The sequence below is a fragment of the Elephas maximus genome, chromosome 1 (assembly GCF_024166365.1).
Source record: "Elephas maximus indicus isolate mEleMax1 chromosome 1, mEleMax1 primary haplotype, whole genome shotgun sequence".
NCBI classification, from domain to species: domain Eukaryota; kingdom Metazoa; phylum Chordata; class Mammalia; order Proboscidea; family Elephantidae; genus Elephas; species Elephas maximus.
Genome location: NC_064819.1, coordinates 52,853,054 through 52,875,557, shown reverse-complemented (window position 1 = coordinate 52,875,557; position 22,504 = coordinate 52,853,054). Strand labels below are relative to the sequence as shown.

Below are 22,504 nucleotides of genomic sequence, written 5' to 3'. Positions count from 1 at the left end.
ATCTCAAGTGTCCACCTGATATAATTAGCTCACTCTTCATCAGCGTCTCTCTCCCACCCGCTGACCAGTCCCTTTCATTTCTGATGAATTGTCTTCGGGGATGGTTCCTGTCCTGTGTCAACAGAAGGTCTGGGGAGCATGGCCGCCGGGATTCCTCCAGTCTCAGTCAGACCATTAAGTTTGGTCTTTTTATGAGAATTTGGGGTCTGTATCCCACTGATCTCCTGCTCCCTCAGGGGTCCTCTGCTGTGCTCCCTGTCAGGGCAGTCATCGATTGTGGCCGGGCACCAACTAGTTCTTCTGGTCTCAGGATGATGTAGGTCTCTGGTTCATGTGGCCCTTTCTGTCTCTTGGGCTCTTAGTTGTCGTGTGACCTTGGTGTTCTTCATTTTCCTTTGCTCCAGGTGGGTTGAGACCAATTGCTGCATCTTAGATGGCCGCTTGTTAACATTTAAGACCCCAGACGCCACATTTCAAAGTGGGATGCAGAATGATTTCATAATAGAATTATTTTGCCAATTGACTTAGAAGTCCCCGCAAACCATGTTCCCCAGACCCCTGCGCTTGCTCTGCTGACCTCTGAAGCATTCATTTTATCCCGGAAACTTCTTTGCTTTTGGTCCAGTCCAATTGAGCTGACCTTCCATGTATTGAGTGTTGTCTTTCCCTTCACCTAAAGCAGTTCTTATCTACTGATTAATCAATAAAAAACCCTCTCCCACCCTCCCTCCCTCCCCCCCTCGTAACCACAAAAGTATGTGTTCTTCTCAGGTTTACTATTTCTCAAGATCTTATAATAGTGGTCTTATACAATATTTGTCCTTTTGCCTCTGACTAATTTCGCTCAGCATAATGCCTTCCAGGTTCCTCCATGTTATGAAATGTTTCACAGATTCATCACTGTTCTTTATCGATGCGTAGTATTCCATTGTGTGAATATACCACAATTTATTTACCCATTCATCTGTAGATGGACACCTTGGTTGCTTCCAACTTTTTGCTATTGTAAACAGAGCTGCAATAAACATGGGTGTGCATATATCTGTTTGTATGAAGGCTCTTGTATCTCTAGGGTATATTCCTAGGAGTGGGATTTCTGGGTTGTATGGTAGTTCTATTTTTAACTGTTTAAGATAACGCCAGATAGATTTCCAAAGTGGTTGTACCATTTTACAATCCCACCAGCAGTGTAAGAGAGTTCCAATCTCTCCGCAGCCTCTCCAACATTTATTATTTTGTGTTTTTTGGATTAATGCCAGCCTTGCTGGTGTGAGATGGAATCTCATCGTAGTTTTAATCTGCATTTCTCTAATGGCTAATGATTGAGAGCATTTTCTCATGTATGTGTTGGCTGCCTGAATATCTTCTTTAGTGAAATGTGTGTTTATATCCTTTGCCCACTTCTTGATTGGGTTGTTTGTCTTTTTGTGGTTCAGTTTTGACAGAATCATGTAGATTTTAGAGATCAGGCGCTGGTCTGAGATGTCATAGCTGAATATTCTTTCCCAGTCTGTAGGTGGTCTTTTTACTCTTTTGGAGAAGTCTTTAGATGAGCATAGGTGTTTGATTTTTAGGAGCTCCCAGTTATCGTGTTTCTCTTCATCATTTTTGGTAATGTTTTGTATTCTGTTTATACCTTGTATTAGGGCTCCTAGGGTTGTCCCAATTTTTTCTTCCATGATCTTTATCGTTTTAGTCTTTATGTTTAGGTCTTTGATCCACTTGGAGTTAGTTTTTGTGCATGGTGTGAGGTATGGGTCCTGTTTCATTTTTTTGCAAATGGATATCCAGTTATGCCAGCACCATTTGTTAAAAAGGCTATCTTTTCCCCAGTTAATTGACACTGGTCCTTTGTCAAATATCAGCTGCTCATACGTGGATGGATCTATGTCTGGGTTCTCAATTCTGTTCCATTGGTCTATATGTCTGTTGTTGTACCAGTACCAGGCTGTTTTGACTACTGTGGCTGTATAATAGGTTCTGAAGTCAGGTAAGGTGAGGCCTCCCACTTTCTTCTTCTTTTTCAGTAATGCTTTGCTTATCCGGGGCTTCTTTCCCTTCCGTATGAAATTGGTGATTTGTTTCTCTATCCCCTTAAAATATGACATTGGAATTTGGATTGGAAGTGCGTTAAATGTATAGATGGCTTTTGGTAGAATAGATATTTTTACTATGTTAAGTCTTCCTATCCATGAGCAGGGTATGTTTTTCCACTTAAGTATGTCCTTTTGAATTTCTTGTAGTAGAGCTTTGTAATTTTCTTTGTATAGGTCTTTTACATCCTTGGTAAGATTTATTCCTAAGTATCTTATCTTCTTGGGGGCCACTGTGAATGGTATTGATTTGGTTATTTCCTCTTTGGTGTTCTTTTTGTTGATGTAGAGGAATCCAAGTGATTTTTGTATGCTTATTTTATAACCTGAGACTCTGCCAAATTCTTCTATTAGTTTCAGTAGTTTTCTGGAGGATTCCTTAGGGTTTTCTGTGTATATAATCATGTCATCTGCAAATAGTGATAACTTTACTTCCTCCTTGCCAGTCCGGATACCTTTTATTTCTTTGTCTAGCCTAATTGCCCTGGCTAAGACTTCCAACACGATGTTGAATAAGAGCGGTGATAAAGGGCATCCTTGTCTGGTTCCCGTTCTCAAGGGAAATGCTTTCAGGTTCTCTCCATTTAGAGTGATATTGGTTGTTGGCTTTGCATAGATGCCCTTTATTATGTTGAGGAATTTTCCTTCAATTCCTATTTTGGTAAGAGTTTTTATCATGAATGGGTGTTGGACTTTGTCAAATGCCTTTTCTGCATCAATTGATAAGATCATGTGGTTTTTGTCTTTTGTTTTATTTATGTGATGGATTACATTAATGGTTTTTCTGATATTAAACCAGCCTTGCATAAAAAAAAAAAAAACCTGGTATAAATCCCACTTGATCATGGTGAATTATTTTTTTGATGTGTTGTTGGATTCTATTGGCTAGAATTTTGTTGAGGATTTTTGCATCAATGCTCATGAGGGATATAGGTCTATAATTTTCTTTTTTTGTAATGTCTTTACCTGGTTTTGGTATCAGGGAGATGGTGGCTTCATAGAATGAGTTGGGTAGTATTCCGTCATTTTCTATGCTTTGGAATACCTTTAGTAGTAGTGGTATTAACTCTTCTCTGAAAGTTTGGTAGAACTCCGCAGTGAAGCCGTCCGGGCCAGGGCTTTTTTTGTTGGGAGTTTTTTGATTACCGTTTCAATCTCTTTTTTTGTTATGGGTCTATTTAGTTGTTCTACTTCTGAATGTGTTAGTTTAGGTAGGTAGTGTTTTTCCAGGAATTCATCCATTTCTTCTAGGTTTGCAAATTTGTTAGAGTACAATTTTTCATAATAATCTGAAATGATTCTTTTAATTTCATTTGGTTCTGTTGTGATGTGGTCCTTCTCATTTCTTATTCGGGTTATTTGTTTCCTTTCCTGTATTTCTTTAGTCAGTCTAGCCAATGGTTTATCAATTTTGTTAATTTTCTCAAAGAACCAGCTTTTGGCTTTGTTAATTCTTTCAATTGTTTTTCTGTTCTCTAATTCATTTAGTTCAGCTCTAATTTTTATTATTTGTTTTCTTCTGGTGCCTGATGGATCCTTTTGTTGCTCAGTTTCTATTTGTTCAAGTTGTAGGGACAGTTCTCTGATTTTGGCTCTTTCTTCTTTTTGTATGTGTGCATTTATTGATATAAACTGGCCTCTGGGCACTGCTTTTGCTGTGTCCCAGAGGTTTTGATAGGAAGTATTTTCATTCTCGTTGCTTTCTATGAATTTCCTTATTCCCTCCTTGATGTCTTCTATCACCCAGTCTTTTTTCAGGAGGGTATTGTTCATTTTCCAAGTATTTGATTTCTTTTCCCTAGTTTTTCTGTTATTGATCTCTAGTTTTATTGCCTTGTGGTCTGAGAAGATGCTTTGTAATATTTCTATGTTTTGGACTCTGCAAAGGTTTGTTTTATGACCTAATATGTGGTCTATTCTAGAGAATGTTCCATGTGCGCTAGAAGAAAAAGTATATTTTGCAGCAGTTGGGTGGAGAGTTCTGTATAAGTCAATGAGGTCAAGTTGGTTGATTGTTGTAATTAGATCTTCTGTGTCTCTATTGAGCTTCTTACTGGATGTCCTGTCCTTCTCCGAAAGTGGTGTGTTGAAGTCTCCTACTATAATTGTGGAGGTATCTATCTCGCTTTTCAATTCTGTTAAAATTTGATTTCTGTATCTTGCAGCCCTGTCATTGGGTGCATAAATATTTAATATGGTTATGTCTTCCTGGTCAATTGTCCCTTTTATCATTATATAGTGTCCTTCTTTATCCTTTGTGGTGGATTTAAGTCTAAAGTCTATTTTGTCAGAAATTAATATTGCTACTCCTCTTCTTTTTTGCTTATTGTTTGCTTGATATATTTTTTTCCATCCTTTGAGTTTTAGTTTGTTTGTGTCTCTAAGTCTAAGGTGTGTCTCTTGTAGGCAGCATATAGATGGATCGTGTTTCTTTATCCAGTCTGTGACTCTCTGTCTCTTTATTGGTGCATTTAGTCCATTTACATTCAGGGTAATTATAGATAAATAAGTTTTTAGTGCTGTCATTTTGATGCCTTTTTATGTGTGTTGTTGACAATTTCATTTTTCCACATACTTTTTTGTGCTGAGGCGTTTTTCTTAGTAAATTGTGAGATCCTCATTTTCATAGTGCTTGACTTTATGTTAGTTGAGTTGTTACGTTTTTCTTGGTTTTTATCTTGAGTTATAGAGTTGTTATACCTTTTTGTGGTTACCTTATTATTTACCCCTATTTTTCTAAGTAAAAACCTAACTTGTATTGTTCTATATCGCCTTGTATCACTCTCCATCTGGCAGTTCAATGCCTCCTGTATTTAGTCCCTCTTTTTGATTATTGTGATCTTTTACCTATTGACTTCCATGATTCCCTGTTATGTGTATTTTTTTTTTTAATTAATCTTAATTTGTTTGTTTTTGTGATTTCCCTGTTTGAGTTGATATCAGGACGTTCTGTTTTGTGACCTTGTGTTGTGCTGATATCTGATATTATTGGTTCTCTGACCAAACAATATCCTTTAGTATTTCTTGTAGCTTTGGTTTGGTTTTTGCAAATTCTCTAAACTTGTGTTTGTCTGTAAATATCTTAATTTCTCCTTCATATTTCAGAGAGAGTTTTGCTGGATATGTGATCCTTGGCTGGCAGTTTTTCTCCTTCAGTGTTCTGTATATGTCGTCCCATTCCCTTCTTGCCTGCATGGTTTCTGCTGAGTAGTCAGAACATATTCTTATTGATTCTCCCTTGAAGGAAACCTTTCTTTTCTCCCTGGCTGCTTTTAAAATTTTCTGTTTATCTTTGGTTTTGGTGAGTTTGATGATAATATGTCTTGGTGTTTTTCTTTTTGGATCAATCTTAAATGGGGTTCGATGAGCCTCTTGGATAGATATCCTTTCGTCTTTCATGATGTCAGGGAAGTTTTGTGTCAGGAGTTCTTCAACTATTTTCTCTGTGTTTTCTGTCCCCCCTCCCTGTTCTGGGACTCCAATCACCCGCAGGTTATCCTTCTTGATAGAGTCCCACATAATTCTTAGGGTTTCTTCATTTTTTTTAATTCTTTTATCTGATTTTTTTTCAGCTATGTTGGTGTTGATTCCCTGGTCCTCCAGATGTCCCAGTCTGCATTCTAATTGCTGGAGTCTGCTCCTCTGACTTCCTATTGTGTTGTCTAATTCTGTTATTTTATTGTTAATCTTTTGGATTTCTACATGCTGTCTCTCTATGGATTCTTTCAACTTATTAATTTTTCCAGTATGTTCTTGAATAATCTTTTTGAGTTCTTCAACAGTTTTATCAGTGTGTTCCTTGGCTTTTTCTGCATTTATCCTAATTTCATTTGTGATATCATTAAGCATTCTGTAAATTAGTTTTTTATATTCTGTATCTGATAATTCCAAGATTGTATCTTCATTTGGGAAAGATTTTGATTCTTTTGTTTGGGGGGTTGGAGAAGCTGTCATGGTCTGCTTCTTTAAGTGGTTTGATATGGATTGTTGTCTCGGAGCCATCACTGGGAAACTAGTTTTTCCAGAAAATCCGCTAAAAAAAAATGCAGTCAGATCCCTATCAGAGTTCTCCCTCTGGCTCAGGCTATTCAGATGTTAATGAAGCTGCCTGGGGAGGGTGGGGGAGGGAACAGAGAGATAGGAGAGTAGCACCTCAGAATATAGCCAGAGTTGCTTGTCTTGCTTGGAATGACTATTATATCTGAGATTCCCGCGGGCGCGTCGCCTATGTGTGCTGGCTGTGTGGAGATTGCCCCTGGGGGGTCTGGCCCGCTGGAGTCACAGTCAGATCCTCCGCTTCCAGCCCCACGCCCAGCGTCAAGGCTCCCCTACTGGGACGGTGCACTCTCGACTCCAAAATCAGTCGCTGCCTCCCGGGGACTTCTCTTCCCTCCAGCCGCGTGGCCGTGCCGTACCCGAGAACCAGTTGGGCCTCCTCCCGGGGTTAGTTCAGATGGGTGGAGCAGCTCCCCATGCTTGTGCCGTGACCGAGTGTCCCGGCTGGGACGCTGTTCTCCCCGCTCCAATACCAGTCGCTGCCTCCCGGGGACTTCTACCGGCTATGTCCCACGCCGCCCACGCGCCCCGGCTGGGCCCCTTCCCGGGGTTAGTTCAGGGGGGTGGAGCAACTCTCCGTGTTTATGCCATACCTGCGTCCAGTCCAAATCCCTGCGGGACGGTTCCCCGGCTCGGACGCTGCTCTTTCTGCTCCAAGACCAGTCACTGCCTCCCGGGGACTTCTCCTACCGGCTGCGTCTCACGCCGCCTGTGGAACCGGCTGGTCCCCCTCCCGGGGTTAGTTCAGGGGGGTTGAGCAGCTGTCTGTGCTTGTGCCGTACCTAACTGGTATGCTGGCTCCATGCTCTGGAAACAATGGCTGCTTCCCCGTATTAGTTCGTTCTCCGTCTCTAAATCTGTGTTTGTTGTTCAGGGTTCGTAGATTGTTATGTATGTGATCGATTCACTTGTTTTTCCATGTCTTTGTTGTAAGAGGGATCCGAGGTAGCATCTGCCTAGTCCGCCATCTTGGCTCCGCCCTCCCAGGGCTTTTTTCTTGTCGGGAGTTTTTTGATTACCTTTTTCAGTCTCTTCTTTTGTTACAGTTCTATTTAGTTGTTCTACCTCTGTTTGTGTTAGATTAGGCAGGTAGTGTGTTTCTAGGAATTCATCCATTTCTTCTAGGTTTTCAAATTTGTTGGAGCAGAATTTTTCTTAGTAATCTGATATGATTCTTTTAATTTCAGTCGGGTCTGCTGTAATATCTCCCATCTCATTTCTTACTCGTGTTGTTTCGTTCCTCCCCTGTTTTTCTTTTGTCAGTTTGGCCAGTGGTTTATCAATTTCGTTGATTTTTTCAAGGAACCAGCTTTTGGTACTGTTAATTCTTTCAATTGTTTTTATGTTTTCTATTTCATTTAGTTCAGCTCTAATTTTTTAAATTTGTTTTCTTCTGGTGCCTGAAGGTTTCTTTTGTTGCTCTCTTTCTATTTGTTCAAGTTGTAGGGATAATTCATTGATTTTGGCCCTTTCTTCTTTTTGTATGTGTGCGTTTATCGATATAAATTGACCTCTGAGCAGTGCTTTCACTGTGTCCCAAATGTTCTGATAGGAAGTGTTTTCATTCTCATTGGATTCTCTGAATTTCTTTATTCCATCCTTGATGTTTTCTATAATCCAGTGTTTTTTGAGCAGGGTATTGTTCAGTTTCCAAGTGTTTGATTTCTTTTCCCTGCTTTTTCTGCTATTGATTTCTACTTTTATGGCCTTATGGTCAGAGAAGATGCTTTGTAATATTTCAATGTTTTGGATTCTGCTAAGGCTTGCTTTATGAACCAATATGTGTTCTATTCTAGAGAATGTTCCACATGCACTAGAAGAGAAAGTATGCTTGGTTGCTGTAGGGTGGAGTTTTCTGTATATGTCTATGAGGTCAACTTGGTTGATTGTGTCCTTTAGATCTTCTGTGTCTTTATTGAGCTTCTTTCTGGATGTCCTGTCCTTCAGTAAAAGTGGTACTTTGAAATCTCCTACTATTATTGTGGAGCTGTCTATCTCACTTTTCAATGCTGTTGGAGTTTGTCTTATGTATCTTGCAGCCCTGTCATTGGGTGTATAAATATTTAATATGGTTATATCTTCTTGGTGTATTGTCCCTTTAATCATTATATGGTGTCCTTCCTTATCCTTTTTGATGGATTTAACTTTAAAATCTATTTTTCAGAAATTAATATTGCCAGTTATGCTGTTTTTTGATTGCTGTTTGCTTGATATATTTTTTTCCATCCTTTGAGTTTTAATTTGTGTCTCTAAGTCTATGGTGTGTCTCTTGTAGGCAGCATGTAGATGGATCATGTTTTTAAATCCATTCTGCCACTCTCTGTCTCTTTATTGGTGCATTTAGTCCATTTATATTCAGTGTAATTATAGATAGGTATGGATTTAGTGCTATCATTTTGATGTCTTTTTTTTTGTGTGTTGACAGTTTCTTTTTCCCACTTGATTTTATGTGCTGAGTAGATTATCTTTATATATTGTCCTTTCCTCATATTCGTTGTTGTTGATTTTGTTTCTGCTGAGTCTCTATTTTTTTCTCTTATTTTATTTTGATGAGTAAGATAGTCTGTGTCCTTTGTGGTTACATTATATTTACCCCTATTTTTCTAAATTTAAACTTAACTTTTATTTCTTTGTATCACAGTATCTTCCTCTCCATATGGAAGATCTATGAGTACATTTCTTAGCCCCTCTTTATTGTTTTAATCTTGTGTTCTTTTATGTAATAACATTGCTGTTACCCTGTTTTGAGCTTTTTTTTTAATCTTGCTTCGTTTTTTTATTTTGCCTGCATGGGTTGACTTCTGATTGCTCTGCCCAGTGTTCTAGCCTTGGGTTGATACTTGATATTATTGATTTCCTAACCAAAGAACTGCCTTTAGTATTTCTTGTAGTTCTGGTTTGGTTTTCATGAATTCCCTAAGCTTCTGTTTATCTGGAAATGTCCTAATTTCACCCTCATATATGAGAGACAGCTTTGCTGGATATATGATTCTTGCCAGGCAATTTCTTTCCTTCAACTTTTTAAACAAGTCGTCCCATTACCTTCTTGCATGTATGGTTTCTGCTGAGTAGTCTGAGTTTATTCTTATTGGCGCTCCTTTGTAGGTGACTTCCCTAGCTGCCCTTAAAATTCTCTCTTTATCTTTGGTTTTGGCAAGTTTGATTATAATATGTCTTGGTGACTTTCTTTTAACATCTACCTCATGTGGAGTTCGATGAGCATCTTGGATAGATATCTTCTCATCTTTCACAATATCAGGGAAGTTTTCTGCCAATAAATCTTGAACAGTTCTCTCTGTATTTTCTGTTATCCCTTGAACAGTTCTCTCTGTATTTTCTGTTATCCCTCCCTGTTCTAGTACTCCAATCACTCGTAGGTTATTTGTCTTGATACAGTCCTGCATGATTCTTAAGATTTCTTCATTTTTTAAAAAATTCTTTTATCTGATTTTTCTTCAAATATATTAGTGCCAAGTGATTTACCTTCCAAGGTCAGAAATTCTGGCTTCTACTTGCTCAATTCTGCTCCTCTGACTTTCTATTGAGTTGTCTACTTCTGTAATTTTATTGTTAATCTTCTGAATTTCTGATTGCTGTCTGTCTATGGATTTTTCCAGCTTATTAAATTTTTCATTATGTTCCTGAATAATCTTTTTGATTTCTTCAATTGTGTTATCTTTGTGTTCCTTGGCTTGTTCTGCATATTGCCTCATTTCCTTCCTGATGTCTTGAAGGGTTCTGTATATTAATCTTTTCTATTCTGCCCCTGGTAATTCGAGGAAGGCAGTTTTATCTAGAAAATCCCTGGATTCTTTGTTTTGAGAGCTTGTTGAGGTGATCATGGTGTCTGTTTCTTTATGTGTCTTGATATTGACTGTTGTTTCCAAGTCATCTATAAGTTTTTGTATTAGTTTATGCTTGCTTACTGTGTTGTAGCTTCTTGCTTTGTTTTGTTTTGATATGCCCAAGTGGGTTGCTTGAGTGAGCTATCTTGATTATTTTCACCTTTGGAGCTCTCGTGTCCTGTCCCCAGATGGCTAGAGGTGTTATCAGGTATATCAGTCTAGGAGTCTGTTCAGTTTTCTTGTTTGAATCCAGCTCAGGCATCCAGGTAGCTGATCATCAAGTACGTGGTACAGGCTCTGTCCTACAGCCTTAGAGAGGCAGGGGTGATTGGTGTAGGTGTCGGTCTCTGATTGCAGCAGGCGGTCACGCTCTGAACAAGGCAGGGGGCTGAGAACTGACCCCCAAGCGTCTTTGAGGAAAGCACGTCTGTGTTCCCCAGAGCGTGCAGGTGGGTGGGTTCTGCAGACGGACCATGGGCGCCCAGTGTTTTTGGTTTTAAGATGTGGGAGGTACCAGTTATCTTTGGACCGCTGTTGCGGGTGGCTGGGTGACCTGAGTGGAGCACCAGTCCTTCAGTCCCTGATGTGGGTAGGTGAGGACCCTGTTTAATAAGTAAAGGAATGTCAAACATCAATCAGCCACCTCTCCACTGCACAGCTGAATTGGTTGGAGTCTTCCAACAAGGGCCTATTCTCCTGAAATAGGCCCACACAGGTCTATGCAGAGGGGAAAGGTACTCAAAGTCCACAGACCGTTTATGCCTGGACAAGAGCCGCTTCTGTCCTGAGCTCCCCCTGTTAGTGGAGCTGGCAAATTATCTTTTCTCACAAATGCAATTTTTTTCCTTCTCCAAGGCCGGGAGGATGTCTGTAGGCGCTCAACAGTGCCTATCTCAGTCCCAGGGAATTCAGCCCCTGAAGCTGGCTTGGGGGTTGGGGAGGGGTACCGTAAAATGTATGCAAGTACTTAGCTTTTGCCGAGAGCGCCGTCCTTCTCTGGTTCTGGAGGTGTGAGTAGGCTGTGTGGCTGGCTGCTTCTCCCTGAGGAATCTGCGGCCGAACACTAGTACCAGCCCACCTCCACCGCTCTGGGAATGGTGCCTGAGGGCTCCCCACAATTCAAGTCTGGTAACTCCTCTCTGCATCTGAACCATGTCTTCCTCCCCTTGCCCCTCTGTTGGTTTTCTAAGGTTGCGTTTGATGCTTAGGGCTCCTAGCTTTTCATAAATATACTCGTTTTGCTTTTTCTTTTCTGGTCTTTGTTGTAAAGAGGATTGGCCGGAAGCATCTGTCTACTCTGCCATCTTGGCTCCACCTCTGTATATACCTTTTTTTTTGAAAAGCTGCCATGTCCACCTCCTGGCCAAAGCTGTTGCTCTCCTGAGTTACTACAAGCTCTTGCTGCTTCAGGACCAAGACTTTGGGGATAAGCCTTGACATGTGGGTTCAATGGAGTGAGAGACCAATTCAATGACAAGAGAAGCATAAAGCTGAAGGAATACCAGGTTTTATGATAGCGCTATTTATTTATTCATATGTTCTATTTAAGAAACATTTGTTGAGAAGGTATTGTGTTTCAGGTACTGTGCTAAATACCGCAGGAGAAACCAAGATGAAAAAGACACATTGTCCTTAAGGACTTAGAAATCTTAGTTTTGTTCATAGGCGATATTTGGCAATGTCTGGAGACTTTTTTTTTTTTTTTTTAGATGAGCTTTAGATGAAGGTTTACAAAGCAAATTATTTTCTCATTAAATAATGCACACATTGTTTTGCGACATTGGTTACCAACTCCACAATGTGTCAACACTCCTTCTTGACCTCGGGTTCCCCATTACTAGTTTTAAAATTCTTTCTTTTACTTACATGTCTCAAGCCTTCTACAGGCCATTGAATTTCAGCAGTGTAAGGTTACGTACTCTCTGAAGTAAAAATCTGTAATATAATTTTTTCCACCTTTGGTTTTTGGTGCCAGGAAGCGTTGCTAATAAAATTGGTCCCTGCCCTATGGACTGTGAACTCAACTTATTAAAAGAAGAGCATGAATTACAATGTAAGGTAAGATGAAGGCTGTCCAAGTTGACTTTGGAAAGACCATGAAAACAGCAACCTTTGATTGTTAACTGTGATTTCTTAAAGTATATTTCCAGCTAGAAAGTAATTTCATCTTCAAAGCAGGTTTTGAAGTGCTTGACATGCAGAAGCAGCTGACGTGTGTGAAATCAGCAATGCCAGTAAACTTTTTATTACATCCGAATGAGACTTCTTTAAGTTGTTGAAGACTTCAGTTAAATTAATTAGCCTACAAGACTTTGTCCACCTTAGGCAGGGATAATTAGAAAATGTGCTGATTTTGTCGTGTTTCAGTGATTTATTTGACATGGTCATGGCTGCCATGAAGAGTATCCAGAAGCTATCTTGATAAATTCATATAAATTATGTAGCCTGGGTTCCAAAATGTTGGTTAACTTTGTTTTACTGATCTTACTGGATCCAGCTTTTAGATACACAATCATCTCCAAAATTCTGTATCTACCTAGACCAAGTGATTTTAAGTTTTAAGTCTTCTGAAAGTTTAATTTGGCTTGATTGGAAAATACAGTAAAAGAATTCCCCACCTTTTCCATACAAATTATCTGAATCACTGTCTTAATTTTGCAGTGTCCTGACTGTAGGTCTATAGAACCATTTTTTTGTGCCTTGTTCTCAAGACTGACTTTAAAGTACATCTTTTCTTCATCTCTAAATAGTAGCCCATCATCTAATCAAATAAGTCCCTGAATTGTCAGTATCCAGATGACCACCTAGAGCATTTATAATTGTGATTGTTTCTATAGCTCACTGTGTATTAAATAGGAAAGCTTAGGAATCAAAAGATTAATACAATTTATACATTGGAAGATAATATTTACTGAGTGCTAGGAAGTATTCTCAGTCCCCTTCATCAAACACTCATCTCACTTCAAGCTAACGGGGTAGACACTACTATTACCATCATTATACCCATTTTAAAAGTGAGAAAAGCAAGGAATGGAGAGATGAAGTAAGTTTGCCAAAATTACATTCCTAATAAGTGTTTAATAAGTGTATAGCTGAGATTTGAACACAGACTATTCCAGCTCCAGAGCCCGTGTTTGTATCCATCAAGAAATACTACATCCAAAGAACTTTTTTGTTAATTTCAGCTGAATATCAGTTGGAAGGCACTCAAAATATGACTGAGGAAGAAAGAGCTACCTCCTCAAATTAGAGTCAACCATAATCATGTGGATGGAGTAAAGCTTTGGGGACCTTCATTTGTTAATGTGGCATGACTCAAAAGAAACAAATGTGAACAGCCATTAATAATTGGAATGTGAAAATTTCTAGGAAAATTGGAAGTCATCAAAAATGAAATGGAACACATAAAGATCAATATTCTAGGCAAGAGTGTGCTGAAATGGACTGGTATTGGCCATTTTGAATCTGATAATCATATGGTCTACTGTACAGGGAATGACAAAATGAAGAGGAATGGTGCTGCAATTATCCCCACATTTCAGGATGTATCCTGAGGTACAAGGCTGTATGTGATAGGATAATATCCATAAGCTTACAAGAAGTAACAGTTACTCAACTATTATTCAAATTTACTCACCAACCACTAATGCCAATGATGAAGAAATTAAAGATTTTTACCAAATTCTGCAGTCTGAAATTGATTAAACATGAAATGAAGATTCACTGATAATTACTGGTGATTGGATTGCAAAAGTTGGGAACAAAGAAGAAGGATCAGCAGTTGAAAGATGTGGCCTTGGTGATAGAAATGAAACTAGAGATAACATGATAGGATTTTGCAAGTCCAAAGACCTATTCATTCCAAGTACCATTTTTTTTATTGCTTTACTTTAGATGGAGGTTTACAGAACAATCCACCTTCTCATTAAACAATTAGAACACTTATTGCTCTGTGACATTGGTTACCAACCTCACCACGTGTCAACACCCTCCCTTCTCAAACTTGGGTTCCCTATTACCAGCTTTCCTGTCCCCTTCTGCCTTCTATTCCTTGCCCCTGGGCTGGTGTGCCCTTTTAGTCTCATTTCTCTTTGTGTGCCTGACTAATCTTTGGTTGAAGGGTGAACCTCAGAAGTGACTTCATTACTGAGCTAAAAGCATGTCCGGGGGCCATATTCTTGAGGTTTTTCCAGTCTCTGTCAGGCCAGTAAGTGTGGCCTTTTTTGGAGTTGTAATTTTGTTGTACATTTTTCTCAAGCTCTGTCCAGGACCCTCTATTGTGACCCCTGTCAGGGTAGTTGGTGTTGGTAGCCAGGCACCATCTAGTTGTGCTAGACTATCTGGTAGAGGCTGTGGTACTTAAGGTCCATTAGTTCTCTGGACTAATCTTTTCCTTGTGTCTTTGGTTTCCTTCATTCTCCCTTGCTTAAGACGGAGTGTGACCAGTAGAGTATCTTACATGGCCACTCACAAGCTTTTAAGACCCCAGATGCTACTCACCAATGTAGAATGTAAAATATTATCTTTATAAATTATGTTATGCCAGTTGAAATAGATGTTCCCTGAGACTATGGTCTGCACAGCCCTCAGCCCAGTAATTTGGTCCCTCAGGGAGTGTGGATGTTTTCATGGGGGTTCCATGACGTTGTCTTGGACAAGTTGTGCTGTACTGTCTTACCTTCACCAAAGTTACCACTTATCTATTGTCTATTTAGTGTTTTTCCATCCCTACCCCACCCCACCCTCATAACCATCAAAGATTGTTTATTTTTGTGTGTAAACCTTTTCATGAGTTTTTATAGTAGTGGTCTCATACAATATTTATCCTTTTGTGATTGACTTATTTCACTCAGCATAATGCCCGTCAAATTCATCCATGTTGTGAGACGCTTCGAAGATTCATCATTGCTCTTTATTGTTGCTTAGTGCTCCATTCTGTGTACGTACCATAGTCTGTTAATCCATTCATCTGTTGATGGGCATCTTGGCTGTTTCCATCTTTTTACTATTGTGAACAATGCTACAATGAACATGCGTATGCATGTGTCTATTTGTGTGACGGCTCTTATTTCCTAGGATATATTCCTAGGAGTGGGATTGCTGGATCAAATGGTATTTCTATTTCTAGCTTTCTAAGGAAGCACCATATTGTTTTCCAAAATGCTTGTACCATTTTGTATTCCCACCAGCAGTGCATAAGAGTTCTAATCTCCCCACAGCCTCTCTATCGTTTGTTATTTTCTGTTTTTTTTTTTCTTTAATTTGTGCCAGTAGCACTGGGGTGAGATGGTATCTCATTGTGGTTTTGATTTGCATTTCTCTAATGGCTAGTGATCTTGAACATTTCCTTATATGTCCGTTAGCTGTTTGAATGTCTCCTTTGGTGAATGTTAATTCATTTCCTTTGCCCATTTTTAAATTGGATTATATGTCTTTTTGTTGTAGAGGTGTTGGATTTTCCTGTAGATTTTAGAGATTAGACCTTTGTCAAATTTGCAATAGCCAAAAATTTTTTCCAGTCAGTAGGTTCTCTTTTGGTGACATCTGTTGATGAGCACAAGTGTTTAATGTTTGGAAGATCCCAGTTTTCTAGCTTACCATCTGGAGTTTGCCTATTAGTTATGGTTTGAATCCTGTTAATGCCATGTATGAGGGCCTCTAGAGTTGATCCTAATTCTACTTCTATGATCTTTATAGTCTTGGGTTTTATATTTAGGTCTTTGATCCTTTTTGAATTAGTTTTTGTGTATGGTGTGAGGTATTTTGGGTGAGGTATAGGTCCTGTTTCATTTTTTTGCAAATGGGCATCCAGTTTTGCCAGCACCATTTGTTAAAAAGATGGTCTTCTCACCATTTGATGGACTTTGGGACCTTGTAAAAGATCAGGTGACCATAGGTGAATGGATTTACATCTGGGTTCTCAATTCTCTTCCATTGGTCAATGTTGTTGTACAAGCATAGGATGTTTTGACTACCGTAGCTGTATAGCAGGTTCCGAAATCAGGTAGTGTGAATCCTCCTACTTTATTCTTCTTCTTCAATGTGCTTTGATTATCCAGGTCCTCTTCCCTTCCCATATAAAGTTAATGATTAGTTTTTCCAACTCTTTAAAGAATGCTGTTGGTATTTGGATCGTTGTATTATAGATTGCTTCAGATAGGTTTGATATTTTCACAATGTTGAGTCTACCTATGCAAGAGCATGGTATGTTTTCCCATTTATATAGATCTCTTTTGGTTTCTTGCAATAGCATTTTGTATTTTTCTTCATACAGGTCTTTTACATCCCTTAGATTTATTCCTAAGTATTTTATTTTTTTAGGGGCTTTTATAAGTGATACTGTTTTCTTGATTTCCTTTTCATCATTCTCTTCATTGGTGTATAGGAATCCAACTGATTTTTGTATGTTTATCTTGTATCCTGATAATCTGCTGAATCTATTAGTTACAGTAGTTTTCTCATGGAGTCCTTTGGGTTTTCTATGTATAGTCCACAAAAAGGGACAGTTTTACTTCTTCACTGCCAATTTGATGCCCTTTATTTCTTTTTCTTGCCTTACTGCTCTAGCTAGGACTTCCAGCACAATGTAAATAGGAGTGGTGATAAAGGACATCCTTGTCTTTTTCCGGTTCTCAAGGGGAGTGTTTTCAGCCTCTCTCCATTAAGAATGATGCTGGCTGTTGGTTTTGTATAGATATCCTTTATTATGTTGAGGAATTTCCCCTCTATACCTATTTTACTGAGATTTTTATCAGGAATTGGTGTTCGACTTTGTCCAATGCTTTTTCTGCATCTGTTGAAATGATCATGTGATTCTTTTCTTTTATTTATGTGATGGATTATGTTGATTGACTTTCTCATGTTGAACCACCCTTGCATACCTGATGTGAATCCTACTTGGTCGTGGTGTATTATTTTTTGATATGATGCTGAATTCTATTGGCTAGAATTTTGTTGAGAATTTTTCCATCTATATTTATGAGCGATATTGGTCTGTTATTTTTATTTTTTTTTTCCGTGATGTCTTTGCCTGGTTTTGGCATTAGGGTTATGCTGGCTTCATAGAATGAATTTGGAAGTATCCCTTCCTTTTTCTATGTTCTGAAGTAGTTTGAGTAGTACTGGTGTAGTACTCTTCTCTGAATGTTTGGTAAAATTCTCCAGTGAAGCCTTCTGGGCCAGGGCTTTTTTCTGCTGGCAATTTTCTTTTTATTACCTTTTCAATTTCTTTTCTTGTTATGGGTCTGTTCAGATTTTCAACATCATTTTGTGTTAGTTTGGTTAGGTAATGTGTTTCTAGAAATTTGTCCATTTCCTCTAGGTTTTCAAATTTGTTGGAGTGTAGTTTCTGATAATACTCTGTTATGATCCTTTGTATTTCAGTTGGGTCTGAGGTAATGTCCCCCATTTCATTTCTTATTTGAGTTATTTGCATCCTGTCCTGTTTTTTGTCTTGTTGATTTGGCCAGTGGTTTGTCAGTTTTGTTGATTTTTTCAAAGAACCAACTTTTGGCTTTGTTGATTCTATTGTTTTTCTGTTCTCTAAAAAAAAAAAAAATTATTTCATTTATTTCTTCTCTGATCTTTATTATTTCCTTTCTTTTGGTGGCTGTGGGCTTCTTATGTTGTTCTCTTTCTCTTTGTTCTAGTTGTATAGCTAATGTTTTGATTTTGTCCCTTTCTTTTTTGATGTGTGCATCTATTGCTATAAATTGACCTCTGAGCACTGTCTTTCCTGTGTCCCAAAGATTTTGTTATGATGTATTTTCATTTTTGTTTGATTCTAGGAATTTTTTGATTCCCTCTTTGATTTCTTCTACAACTTAGTGGTTATTTAGCATGATGTTTTCATGTATTTGATTTTTTTTTCCTTGCTTTTCCTGTTGTTAATTTCTACTTTGATGGCGTTGTGATCAGAGAAGATACTTTGTATTATCTCAATGTTTTAGATTTTGTTGAGGGTTGCTTTGTGGCCTAAGATATGGTCTATTCTGGAGAATGTTCCACGCACCTTGGAAAAGAATGTGTACTTTGCATCTGTTGGATGGACTGTTCTATGTGTACCTGTGAGTTCAAGTTGACTGATCGTGGCCTTTAGATCTTCTGTATCTTTGTTGACTTTCTTTCTAGATATTCTGTTCTTTACTAAGAGTGGTGTATTGAAGTCTCCTACTATTATTGTGAAACTGTCAGCTTCTCTTTTCTGTGCTGTTAGAGTTTGTTTTATGTATTTTGGAGGCCTGTTATTGGGTGTGTAGATATTTATTATGGTTATGTCTTCATGATGGATTGTCCCTTTAATCATTATATAAAGTCCTTCTTTGTCTTTTATGGTGGATTTTGTTTTAAAGTCTGTTTTATCTGAGATTAGTATTGCCACTCCTGCTCTTTTTTGGTAGCTGTTTGCTTGATGTATTTTTTTCCATTCTTTGGTTTTTAATAAATTTATGTCTTTTTTTCTAATGTGAGTCTCTTGCAGATAGCATATTGATGGATCCTATTTTTTTTAATCCATTCTGTCACTCTCTGTCTCTTTTTGGGTGCATTTTGGTCATTTATGTTCAGTGTAATTATTGATAGGTGTTAGTTTATTGCTGTCATTTTGTAGTGCTTTTTTTTGTGGTGCTGAGGTTTTCTTTGTTCCTCTTATTCTCCTGTGCTGAATTCCTTTAGTTTGTGCATTCATTTTCTTTATTTTTTTGTAGATTTTTGTGTTTACTGAGACTTTATGTTTTTCTTTTCTGTTGACTCAGTTTGTTAACTTTCTTCATGATTACCTTGAAATTTACCCTTTCTTCCTAAGTTTGAACCAATCTTTTATTATTTGGTACTGCCTTGACTTCCTCTGGATTTGAAAGTTGTGTACCTATACCTTTTATTCCCTCTTTTATTGTTCTGACATTGTTGTCATTTACAGATTAACCTCTCTTGTTCCGTGTTGTAAATATTTTAATTTTGATTAATCCTTGAGAGTTCATGACCTAGTTTGGTACCTGACTGATGCAGTCTTGCTTTCTAGATTCTTGCTGTCATCTAATGTTGTTTATTCTCTAACAAAAGACTCCCTTTAACAGTTCTTATAAGTTTGATTTGGTTTTTATATATTCCCTTAATTTCTGTTTATCTGGAAGTGTCCTAATTTCACCATCATATTTGAGTGAGAGTTTTGCAGGATATAAAATTCTCTGTTGGCAGTATTTTTCTTTCAAGGTTTACGTATGTCATCCCATTGCCTTCTTGCATGCATGGTTACTGCCAAGTAATCAGAGCTTAGTTTTATTGCTTATGCTCTGTATGTGACTTTTCATTTTTCTGGAGCTGCTCTCTGGATTCTTCCTATGTTTTTGGTTTTAGCAAGTGTGATTATGACATACCTTGGTCATTTTCATTTGAAGTCTATCCTACATGGGGTTCATTGAGTTTCTTTGATGGTCAGCTTTCCATCTTTCATGATATTAGGGAAGTTTTCTGTCAGCAATTCTTCAGTGACCCTCTCTGTGTTTTCTGCTTTCTTCTCCTGTTGTGGAACTCTGAACACTCGAAAATTTTTGCTTTTGTTTACATCCCACATCATTCTCAGGGTATCTTAATTTTTCTTCTTTGTTTTCTCTGATCTTTCTTCAAATAAAGTGGTATACAAATATTTGTGTTCAGTTTTCCTGATCCTGTCTTCCATTGTTTCAAACATGCCCCTTAGATGTTCTATGACATTGTCTATTTCTGAAATCTTGTTGTTTATCTTTTTGATTTCTAATTGCTGTTTTTGTTTGATTTTTAGTTGTGAATTTATTTTGACATTTTGTTCCTGTATTATTTTCCTGAATTATTCTATTGTTTTGTCTGTTTTTCTATGATTTTGTCTGTTTTTTCCATGATTTTTTTTCCCTCATTTTTGTCTGCCTTTCCTTCAACTCTTGGATAGCTCTGAATATTAGAGATTTGAATTCCCTATCAGGTAGTTCTAGTGCCTTTTCTTCTACTGGAAAGTCATCTAGTATTTTATTTTGTATGCCTACTGGAACCATCCTGTTCTTTTATATGTTTTGATAATTGTCTGCTGTCTTCAGGATATTCAGTAGTTATTTTCTTTGTTTATTGGTTATTGTAGACTTGTTTGTTTCATCCTGCTTTTTTATTTGGTTATGTCTGAGCAGGTGGGCTGGGTGTTCTTTGTTGTTTGTTCATTTGAGGGGCATGATTTTCTCACCACCTTGTCCAATGTGCAGGGCCAGTTGCTCAGCTATGATGCAGCAGGGAAGGTCCAGTGGAGGGGGGAGGGGCTAGGATGGGTCATTTGTGACAGCTACTAGGGCCATCAGGACTTGGTGGGGGTCAGTGCAGGGCAATTTCAGGTAGACCATACCTAAGCTGCTCGGGGGTGCAATGCTCAGTGAATGGTGCAGATAGGCATCAGGGAGGGAGGAGGTTGTGCTGTGTGGGCTAAGTGGATGTGGGAAGGAAGAGAAAGAGAAGGGAGAAATAGGAGCCAAAATAGTAAAAACTGCTGAGGGAGCCTGCCTTGGGAGTGTGCAGATCTGGGGAAGCCATGTACCAATGGCTTTCCAGCTAGGCAGTGAGCCACAGCCTGTCAAGAAGGGACAGATATGGCACACACAGCTGGGGGGGTTGGAGAAGGGAAAGGAAGGGAGAGAGAATGAAAAACTAGATTAAAAAAAAAGGAGAGAGAAACACTCACACAGCTAGGTGGTTGGGAAAAAGGACTGAAAGGAATGTAGAGAGAGAAAAGAAACCAGAAAAAAAAGAAGACAGAAGAAAGAAAGAAAAAAACTGCCCCAAGGCAGCCCACTGGAAGTGAGTCCCCAGCCGAGCAGCACTGCTCAACCTGTCCAGAAGGAGCAGAGATGGCCAATGTTCCCAGATGTCCAGGAGAAGGGAAAGAAGGAAGATAGAGACAAGACACTGAGAAAAAAAAAAGAAAGAAAAATGCCCCAAGAGAGCCCTCCAGAAGCAAGTCCCTAGCTGTGCAGTGCTGCACAACCTGTCAAGAAGGAGCAGAGATGGCACACAGCAATAGTTGCTCAGGAGATGTGTAAGGAAGGAAGGTAGAGAGAGTCAAAAAACAGAAAAAAAGAAGAAAAAAAATGCCTCGAGGGAACCCACTAGAAGTAGGTACCCAGCAAAGTGGCACTGCGTAGCCCATCAAGGACGTGAGAAGGCACGTGGTGCCAGGTGTTCAGGAGAAGAGTAAGGAAGGAAGATAAAGGCAGACAAGAAATTGAGAAAAGAAAGAAAGACAAAAAAAAACTTGAGGGAGCTCACGGGTGTGGTGATGCTAGTGGGGAGGTGGCTCCCCAGCTGCACAGCACTGCAAAACCTGTCTAGAAGGAGCAGAGGTAGTACATGGTTCCAGGCGTTCAGGAAAAACGAAGAGAAAGATGGTAGAAAGAAAATGTAAAAAATTCCCCGTGGAAGCCCACTGGCTTGGCAGCATGGATTGAGGAAGTGGCTCCCAAGCCATGCTGCACTGCACAGCCCATCTAGAAGGGGCAAAGATGGCACATAGTGCCAGGTATTTAGGAGACAGGAGAAGAAGGAAAGTAGAGAGAGACGAGAAACTGAGAAAAACAAGAGAACAAAGAGAAAAAAGAAAAAGAAAATGCCCTCGGGGACCACACCAGTGTGGCAACATGGACTGGGAAAGTGGCACCCCAGTCAAGTGGCACCTCACAGCCTGTCAAGAAGGAGTGGAGATGGCACCCAGAGCCATGTGTTTGAGAGAAAGGAAGGAAAGTAGGTGAGAGAGTGAGAAGAAACCTACAGAAGCCAAAAAAAAAAAAGGAACAACAGTGACAAAAAATGGCACTGAAGGAGCCAACAGGTGTGGGCTGGGTGAATCCAAGCAGCACAAAGCTGGCACCTCCCTGGCTGAGTGATTGCTGCCCACCAGGAAGCACCAGACGCCTAGCAGGGGAGAGAAGGGTGGGGGATGGGAAAGGATGTGTCGTTGGTTACCAGGTGTTCTGTCTTCTGCTGGTAGCTCCATGAAGCTGCCTTTCCATACTCCCTGTCTGCTGATCACAGTGTTTGAGGAGTCCAAGAAGGCAAATCTGTGCTGCATTAGCTGATAGGGGACCTCCATTCCATATTCTCTCCTCACTCTGTTTTCTCTGTCAGTTTCTTATTCTGTTCCGTGCTTGGTTAAGTTCTTTATATCTTCATTTGATACTCAGAGTTCCAGGATTGAGGTTTGTCTCTGTATTCCTTAGTTTTTTGGGTCTTTGCTGTGGAGGGATGGCATGATGTTTCTGTCTATAGTGCCGTGTTGGCTCCACCTCTGGTTATGCATCACAAATGCCTTTTTAAACAACATAAAAGGTGACTATACCTTGGACCTCACCAGATGGAATACCCAGGAATCAAATCAACTACATTTGTGGGAAGAGATGATGGAAAAGCTCTATATCATCACTCAGAACAAAGCCAGGGGTCAACCGTGGAACAGACCATCAGTTGGTTATATGCAAGTTCAAGTTGAAGTTGAAGAAAATT

At 39.1% G+C, this 22,504-nt stretch overlaps 1 long non-coding RNA gene across 1 annotated transcript in view; it reads left to right on the top strand.

The window, feature by feature from the left end:
- LOC126075520 (uncharacterized) overlaps positions 1-22,504 on the top strand; it is a 229,221-nt gene that overhangs the window by 179,714 nt on the left and 27,003 nt on the right. The window contains exon 8 of the long non-coding RNA XR_007517219.1: positions 11,970-12,052. This is a non-coding gene — a long non-coding RNA (uncharacterized LOC126075520). The remainder of the gene's footprint in view (positions 1-11,969; positions 12,053-22,504) is intronic.